At 37.6% G+C, this 9,452-nt stretch overlaps 1 pseudogene; it reads left to right on the forward strand.

The window, feature by feature from the left end:
- The first annotated feature begins 3,505 nt into the window (after positions 1-3,505).
- On the forward strand, positions 3,506-4,545 carry LOC110211207 (ciliary microtubule-associated protein 3 pseudogene; annotated as a pseudogene).
- Positions 4,546-9,452: the final 4,907 nt, after the last annotated feature.

A 9,452-nucleotide genomic window follows, 5' to 3' on the forward strand; every position in this document is an offset into this window, starting at 1 on the left:
CTGTCTGGTCTCTGATCATGGAGAAAATCTGGATTTTTTAAAAACTACACCAGCAGGACACAAATTCTGCTGGGCCTACTAAGCTAGAAAGGCTGTTTAATATAGACCCAGTGTTGGGCAGGATGTTTGTTGAATGAAGACCAGCTTGACTAATTAAAAAAAAAAACTCATCACCAGGTTACCACAGCAATTCATAAAGTCCAACCATTAAAGTATACAAGGGTGGCAATCTGAGTTGGTGGAGAAAAAAATTAGCTATCCACTGGATTCATAACCATTTACACACTGCCAAAGCACTGAAAGATAAAAATACACTGAAATTTAGCAGATGTTGAATGTACTGTACAAATGCAAAACATTGGCAAGAGAACTAGCTGTCCAAATCTTGGTGCTTAATTTAGCAAGGCAGCTAGGGAAGAAAGAGTTAACAATGTTTTCCACTTCCAAATTATGGAACATTACGCAAATGAGTCAGAAGAGCTCCGAAGATTCAGTTCCAGGCACCACTAGAGAAGTGAACATTGAGAAATGACAAAAGCAAATGCGTCAGATTTCAGTCGTGCCCAGAGAAGATTTCCAGCAGTCTAATCAGCCAGCAACCAAGGTCTGTCACATTCACCTATGACAGACCTAGAATCGCAGACTTCCTAGTCCAAATTAACCTGGCCATAAAGCTGTTGCAACTCCTTAAAGAAGGAGTAAGGCAGGGTTACTCATTTCTGTATTCTCTCATATTCCACATCTAGGAGAGGAGTTGAAAGGAGTATGATACTCTGTGGACCATTAAGCACCCCACGTGTCACTACAGTGATTAAAAAATTTGCCCACAGAAATATACATTTCTGGTCCAGACATGTTTTTATCAGTGTAGAGACAATCAACAACTTCATAACTTGGGGTCTTAGGGAGTTGCCTAGAGCATGGAGTGGTGAAGTGACTTGTCTATGATAACCCTAACTCTAATTGTCTGATTCTGACTGTATCAGAAACAGGATTTGAACACTGGACTTCCTGACTCTAAGGCTATCTAAAGGCAACTAGGTGACGGTGGATAGATCACTGGACTTGGAATCAGACAGACCTGATCTGGCCTCATTAGTTATGTGACCTTGAGAAAAATCACTTAATTTCTGTCTGCCTCAGTTTTCTCCTCTGTAAAATGAGAATAACAGCACCAACCTCCTATGGGGGCTGTTTTGAGGATAAAATGAGATAATATTTGTAATGTGCCTTGTAAAGCTTAAAACCCTATTTATAGCAATGCTACCCATCATCATTATTATTATTCACTACACTAGGCTGCACCTTATTATCTTACATTCAGTAATTATGTCAATACAAGCAATGTCTATTGTGGCCATTTTAATAAATCACAAATTTCTCCTTGAACAGAAAACTAACATATAATCACATAAATATCAAAACCACTAGGCTCACTTCTTAGACCTCTAGTTTAGCGATTCTTAAGTATACCTTTCACTCTTCTTTCAAGTGAGTTTTGAGTTACTAATTCCCTTATTCCATTGACTCCAAAATGTATCTTTAAAAAAAAAGTCATAACACATTAAATGTCAATGCAAGTAAAAGATAAATTAAATTCAAATTGATCCCAAAAAGTAATAATTGCAAAACACAAAATTCCTTTCAAATAAATATGTCACTTCTCAAAAACTCTCTTTCCAAAGGCATAAGAAAAGTAGTTTTCTGATCCAACCATTTTGGAGGGCAATTTGGAACTATGCCAAAGAGCTATAAAAATGTGCATACCCTTTGACCCAGCAATAGCACTTCTAGGGCTGTATCCCAGAGTGATTATACAAATGGGAAAAGGAACTACATGTACAAAAATATTTATAGCAGCTCTTTTTGTGGTGGCAAAGAATTGGAAATTGAGTAGATACCCATCAATTGGGGAATGGCTGAACAAGTTACGGTATATGAATGTAATGGAATACTATTGTGCTATAAGAAATGATGAACAGGCAGACTTCAGAAAAAACTTGGAAAGACTTGTATGGTCTAATGCTGAGTGAAGTGAGCAGGACCAGGAGAATGTTGTACACAGCAACAGCCACATTGTGCGATAACTAATACAGATAGACCTAACCCTTCTCAGCAATACAAGGATCTAAGACATCTCCAAAGGACTCAAGATGCTATTCACATATGAAGAAAGAACTATGGAGTTTGAATGCAGATTGAAGCATACTGTTTGCTATTTTTTTTCTTCTGTTGTGTTTTGTTTCGTCTTTCTTGTGGTTCCTCCTATTGGTTCTAATTCTTACAACATCACTAGTGTGAAAATATGTTTAATAGAAATGTATATGTATAGCCTATATCAGATTGTGTGCCGTCTTGGGGAGGGAGGTGGGGAGGGAAAGGGAGAAAAATTTAAAACTCAAAAGCCTATGGAAGCGATTGTTGATAATTCAAAATAAATTAACAAAAAAATAAAAAAAGTAATTTTCAAGTTTATAAATAGGAAGGAAAGAAACATGGAGCCTAATATGTGCCAGGCACCATGCTAAATACTTTACAGATATTATCTCATTTGATCCTCACAACAACCCTGAAAGAAGGAATCTGACAGTGAATAGAGCATTAACTAGCCTTGGAATCAGAGTGACCTGAATTTGAATTCTGCCATACACACTCACTATGGCAACCAGGTGGTCTATTAGATAGAGTGCTTGACCTACAGTCAGGAAAACTGGCTTCAAAACTCCTTCACGTTTTGGTACCTCAAGAAGGCAAGTTAAAAAAAAACAAATAAGAAACACCAATACTCCACCTCCTGGAAATACTTTAGGGCAGATGGCGCCATAACACCGAAGTGGGCAAACCAAGTGTGCATGAACTGGAATGAAAACATGAATGCTTTCATTATTCACCATACTCTGAGGATAGGGATTGGATTTGTGATTTCATTGAAAAGAGCATCTTATGGATGAGAAAACCAGCTTTACCAGTGTATGTCAAGAATCCTCCTTGCAAGTTATATACAATTGCCTAGAGCTCCCAAGTTAAGTGATTTGTGCAAAGTCAACAGCCAGAAGGTGTCACGGGGAGGATTTGAACCCAGTTCTTCCAGGCTCTTAGGCCAACTCACTGTCCACTTCACCACATTCCAATATTATTACTATTACAAAACTGGAAAACATCTCACCACTTGGAGGCAAGAGCTTCATACTGCTTTTTATCAAAGGTATCCTTAGCTCCAAGTTGCACAATGATGTATTGCTGACCAATATAGGACAATCATATGAAAGAATTAAATCAGCTTTGGGGAGCTGCTGAAATCTGAAGAGAAAATGGTTGAGGAATCCTTTGGCACTGAAAAGCATTACTTAAAATAAAATTCAGAAATTATACCTAAAAATGAAATGGATATTAATGTCTCAAAATAATTTGAAAGGGACGTAATCTAGGTCACCAGCCTCAGCGCTCTCTGCCCTCCTCCGCCCTCTGTTTCTGTTGCCCTGACAACCCACTGTACACATAGCTAGCGACATGAACTGGGAATGGCAGCTTACAGAAGCCCAGCTGAAATATTGTTTTGGATCATGCCAACCGAGGAAAATCTTCCCCATCCACCACCCTCCAAACAGAATAGGTAATAAGAATGTGCGTCTTGTGGGGGCACCTCACAGAGGACCTGGATGTTACCTCCACGAAGAGAATAACCTGGCATACAACCTTGCTAAGATTCCTATGAGTAATAAGGGATATATCATTGGATCCAGGACGAGTACACGATTTAAAGAAAGTCGTAAGGAGGTGATACCCAAGGCAATTTCACCCAACTCACTGAAAATTAAGTCCAAATGTGCTCTTCCTTCTTATGCTCCATTTAACTCCATCTCAAATCGATTTGATGACAGACCCACAGACTCATCATTTTTCCCTGGCCCTGGAACCTACCATCCAGAGACCATGTGTTGCCGAAAAGTCACTTGGCCAATGAAATTTGGGTCTCCAGATTGGGCTCAAGTGCCAGTCCTAAAGAAAAGGACCCTAAAAACTGAGCTGATAACAGACAAAGAATTCAGGATACATTGGAACCGAGAGGCCTACCTAAGCCTGTATTACAGCTGAGAGACCTTTCTGTCATCTTGTTCATTCCCCCGACCCTACCTAATCTTAACGCCATGACACAAGGTACCCCTGTTACTCTCTTGTTCGCCAGGGTTGAACCTTCGGTGGGGAGTGGTTCATTCTAAGTTCCAAAATAGTACTCCTGAAAAACTAAAAAAAAAAATTTGAAAGGGAGATGGACATACTTAGACTGGAATTTCGAAAACCCTTTTTGAGTCTGATGGCAGGAATCCAAGTAGGAAACTAACTGTACCAAACCAGAAAATAAAAAAAAAAACCCTGGTATTTTCTATAACAATCATAAATTCATGTATTCTCCCACATTGTTTGAAAGAAAGTGTAAAGTCATTTCAGGATTTGTGCTAAACACTTTTTGTAGCAAGTTTTGCCAGCAGAAAGAAAGGTAGAGCTATCAAGGAATGCTCATTAGCAGTGGTGTCAAACTCAATAGAAATGGATTCCTGCTGTACACTGTATTTTAGAAAACTAAAAAAATAACATTATTGATATTGTATTGTGTTTTATTTTGTTACACATTTCCCATTTACATGTGAATCTCATTTGGGCTATAATAAGTCTAAGTTACAGCTCTGCTATAGAATATCATGTCCATTTAGAAAAACATTCTTTATTTAAAACAAGGCACTACAATAATATTATCAAGAGTGGGCAGTGGATAAAGCACAAGCCCTGGAGTCAGGAGGACCTGAGTTCAAATTTGTCCTCAGACACTTACTAGCTGTGTGACACCAGGCAAGTCACTTAACCCCGATTGCCTCAAAAAAAAAAACCAAACTAATAGTATCAAGAACAATGGATATAAAACATGGCATTTTTCATGGAAAGTGTTTCAGCCTATTAAGGCTCTGACTAGCCTTAAATTTATTATCATCTCTCCTAAACAGAACTTCAGTATGGATTCCAAGTTGAAGCCAAATCAAAACACCTTATTAATCACTTGACGTGCACGTATAATTTCAAGCTACATGATTCCACTAAAAACATATTGAACAGCTCTTACATTTCATGTAATCTATAAAAAAAAAAATACACCAAGCATGTTATGACCACATTAAACAAGGAGATGTGCTCTATGAGCAAAGCAGAATTGTAGTAGCTCAAAAGAAATGAGATGCACAAATTTAGAGATTATCTCCAATGCAAATGTTCATATAGACTATTGTGTCCAACCTGTGGTAGAGCTTCCAACTCATACTGGTCTGATCAGCCACAGATAGACACACTGTATCTTGACCCCAACACAGTGATGTCATTTTGGTCCTCTTCTGAGAACAAAGGACAATAACCATTAAAAAAAATACCACTTTGGACTTAAGTGAGTAAAATTCTTCAAGTATACTAAGAAAATATGGAGAGTTAAGTCTTCAATCTTTGATTCAGAGGTCGCATTAAATTGATGCGTGATGATATACCTATAAATACTTTGTGAGATACTTTCTGGCATCCTAAAATCAAAGCTGAATGGAAAGAACACATTTGCAACAATTACATGCTAGCAGTTTTAATGTATCCTTTTATAACTGTAAAATGGACAATAAAAAGACCCACACAATATTAATGAAACATAGGGCCCATTATCCTAAGATATCTATAAAAAGATTAACATTTTTTCACCAGAAAAGGAGGAAGAGGACATATAGACAACCCCAATACACAGATAAAAAACTCAGAAAAACTTTTGGAACAAGAAACATCAGTTCATACAACAATAGTAAAGTCTGGTAAAAGGTACAAGCCATTGATTTGTTGAGTATAAGTGAAAGTGGTTTGCCTCCTGATAGAGGAGGTAATTAAAATGATCCAAAAATGGAATTAAAAGGCCTTGAATGGGTACTATATTCTAGAACTCTGCCACCAACATGTCAGTAAAAAAGCATTCTACAGATGGCAGAAAAATGAGGATTTTTGTGGAAACAACAACAAACATTTATTGGATGGTTAATATGTGGTAGCCACTGTGCTAAGCATGAGAGTTAAAAAGGCAAAAACAACTCCTGTCCACAAGGAGTTAATGAGGGAGACAACGTATGAACAACTATGTACAAACGAAATACAGACAGAGTAAATTAGAGGTAATCTCAGAGGCAAGGCACTAGCATTAAGGAAGATTGGGAAAGGTTTCTTATAGAATGGGAGAATTTCGCTGACACTTGAAGAAAGCCTGGGAAACCAAGAGATAAAGATGAGGAGAGAGCATACAGGGAGGAGGAACAGCCAGTGAAAATATAGGAAGTTAAAAGAGTGAGTGTCTTGGGTGAGGTGCAGCAAGGAGACCAGTGTCAGCAAATAATGGAATTTGTGGGGGGTGAGTAAAGTGTCAGAATACTGGAAGGAGGAAAAGCAGTTTTGGGAAGGACTTTGAACACCAGAGGATTTTATATTTGATTCTAGAGGTGGCAGTTCAGGTCATTGCCAAAAGAAATTATAGAATCAATTTAGATTGATATAGATTATACAAATAAATTATGTAAACGGTTACATTATCACAGGCTGTAAAAATTTAGCACCTACCAAACACGTAGCAAGACATGACCTGATAGCTAAAATTACAGATCAGAAGCTTACCATCTTTCATGGACTAACAGACAAAATTTCTGGGGGAAAAAAACCTCAATAAATTTAATTGGAACCAGACCATCATCACAGATCAAAATGCTACCTACAGCTGCCCAGATATAATGCTGATCCATAAAAACTTAAGAACAGCATTTTACATAAATGTTCTCATTCCAAATAGACAGCAGTGGCTAGAGCTGCACAATAGTTAATAAACACAGGAACTCCAGATATCCTTTCTCTACCTGCTCAGGAACATTTGGTCAATTAATTTTATCTTTAGAAAATAAAATGAAAAACATAACAAAAACCTCACAAACAGAAGTGAAGCAGGACTCGCTAGCAGGTGCACTGGTAATTCTCTAAAAGTATATGTGGGCAAAAACAACAACAATAATAATAACACTGTCAACCTTGTGAATTCACATTTCATTTTATGAAGTATGATCTCATTTCTAGGTAGATTCCAGGTTTCCAGGACAGATTCATGAAATTCTTGCTCTAGAAAAGCTGCCAGTGCATGGCACGTAGCAGGCACTTAAAATTTTTTTTATTGTTTATTGACTGAATAACAATTTAAATAAATAGCACAAGGAAGTTGTTGGACAAATCTGAAATTCACACTTGTAGGTCACCCACAATTACCTAGACATAACATCCAAATTTAATCTTTTAATACATATCTCCATACCAAATAAATATGTATGATCTCCAAACTACAGGGAATGAAAAGATTTTAAAACATAGAGACCAAATAGTAATCAAAACCATGCTGAAATACAATGAGGTACCTGTCATCTCCATTGTTCTGTCTGCTATTGGAGTTGAATGGAAGATGCTTCCACTGAGACTCAAAAAGAGCTTAGATCCTAAAACATTTGCTCTATTGCAAAGGGCCGTTATTTTACGCACCTGTGCACAGAACATTAAATAGAAAAGAATAATAGCAGTATATTGAGTTATCCCAGGACCACAACTCTCCAAACTCCACCCCCAAAGATGACAATGAGATAATATAAAAATAAATTAATAATACATTCCTGGCTTTTTATTTGTGGGTCATTTGCTTTTTGGACAAATTCCTAATCCCAAGGTTTCTCCCTGTCATCCAGCACCCTTCTAAACGGTCTTTCTCTGATGTCAGTTTGTATGTGCTCAGAGAATGCTAATTTATTATTTATACATATTTTGGAATATGGAATAATTCAAGTAATACATAATTTGGAAAGAAAATCGGTTGCTAAAACATCATATACAATGTATCCCAAGTGTTCTTATAGTCACAAACAAAAATGACATTTGGGTCATCGGTGGTTTTGAATTATTCAAATCATTGTCTCCATTAGCAGATACATTCAAATTGCCGATAATGCTAAATACCTTTGGCCAACAGATGAAGGAGTGTTTGGTTTTGTTTTTCAAGTCATTGGAATTAGAATTTCCAACCCCAGCTTTGATACACCTGGAGGAAGCTTCAATTATCTAAAGGGAAATAATCAACCATTCTCAATACTCTGAAAGCAAAATTATTTCTCTTTGGTTAAAATATGTACATATATACATATGCACATATATGACATACAGAACTTTCAGTGAAGTCAGAAAATGAATGAAGCTGAATGCTGCAGCTACAAAATGGAATCATAGCATGGACTATGCCTACTTTGCTCGTAAGTTAGGCTTTTCAGATCATACTTGAAAATTTAAATACTTTCTTCTGGGAGAAAAACCATGTGAAAAGGATTATTGGTCTATTGTTGTGTTTTTAAAGACTGCATCTTCCTATCTTGGCCAGGCTGGAAATACAGGGGCTAGCTGATCTTTCTACTGATGAGTTAGAAGTTTTGACCTGCCCCATTTCGGGCCTGGGCCATATGGCCTCTCCCTATGCAGGCGGGTTGCTCCCCTGCTTCCAGGGGGCTCACCATATTGATACTGGACTCAGTACAGACAACCAATTGACTTAGCCCACATCAAAGCCCCAGACACCTAGCAGTCTCAGCCCTCTCCAGTAGCTGAGATTATAGGCATGCACCACCATGTCTAGCTGATTGTTCAGATATTAAACAAAGACACTAGTATTTGTGGCTGTGATTTTTTCTCTTCCACATGTATTTCTTTAAAGCACCATCTGTTCCTCAAAGTGACATTTGCAAAACTGTGAATGAGCATACAATAATCCAAAATCTTTTGTCCAGTACAACTAGAGCTCTCTCTAGCCCCAAAGTGGCTCTGCTGTTTTTTAAGTCCTTGGTTTTTTCATTTTTTACCAAAAGCTGGTTATTAAAAAATTGTGTTTTTAATTACATGAAATGTTTATCAAGTTGGAGTTGAGATTTGCCCAAAGGAGAGGCAGAAGATAGTGAAGAGTAACTTGAACACATTAAAAAACAAGGAAGTATTCAGAAACAACTAGGTGGGGCAGCAGATTGAGTGCCAGGCCTGTAGTCAGGAAGACTTATCTTCCAGAAGTTCAAATCTGGCCTCAGACCCTTACTAGCTTGTTTAACCCTGGGCAAGTCATTTAATCCTGTTTGCCTCGACTTCCTTATTTGTAAGGTGAACTGGAGAAGGAAATGGCAAATCACTCTAGCATCTTCACCAAGAAAACTCCCAATGGGGTCATGAAGAGTCAAACACAACTGAAGCAACTGAGCAAGAACAATAAGAAGTACAAAAGATTTCTTCAGGCTACATACGTGTAGGACAAGTCCCACATGATTCTGGAACCTTGTAGAGTATTTCAGGTAATCAAAGTCATGCAAGCACAGCTCAAACCA

The sequence above is a fragment of the Phascolarctos cinereus genome, unplaced genomic scaffold (genome assembly GCF_003287225.1).
Source record: "Phascolarctos cinereus isolate Bilbo 61053 unplaced genomic scaffold, phaCin_HiC Scaffold_1;HRSCAF=81, whole genome shotgun sequence".
Lineage (NCBI taxonomy): Eukaryota > Metazoa > Chordata > Mammalia > Diprotodontia > Phascolarctidae > Phascolarctos > Phascolarctos cinereus.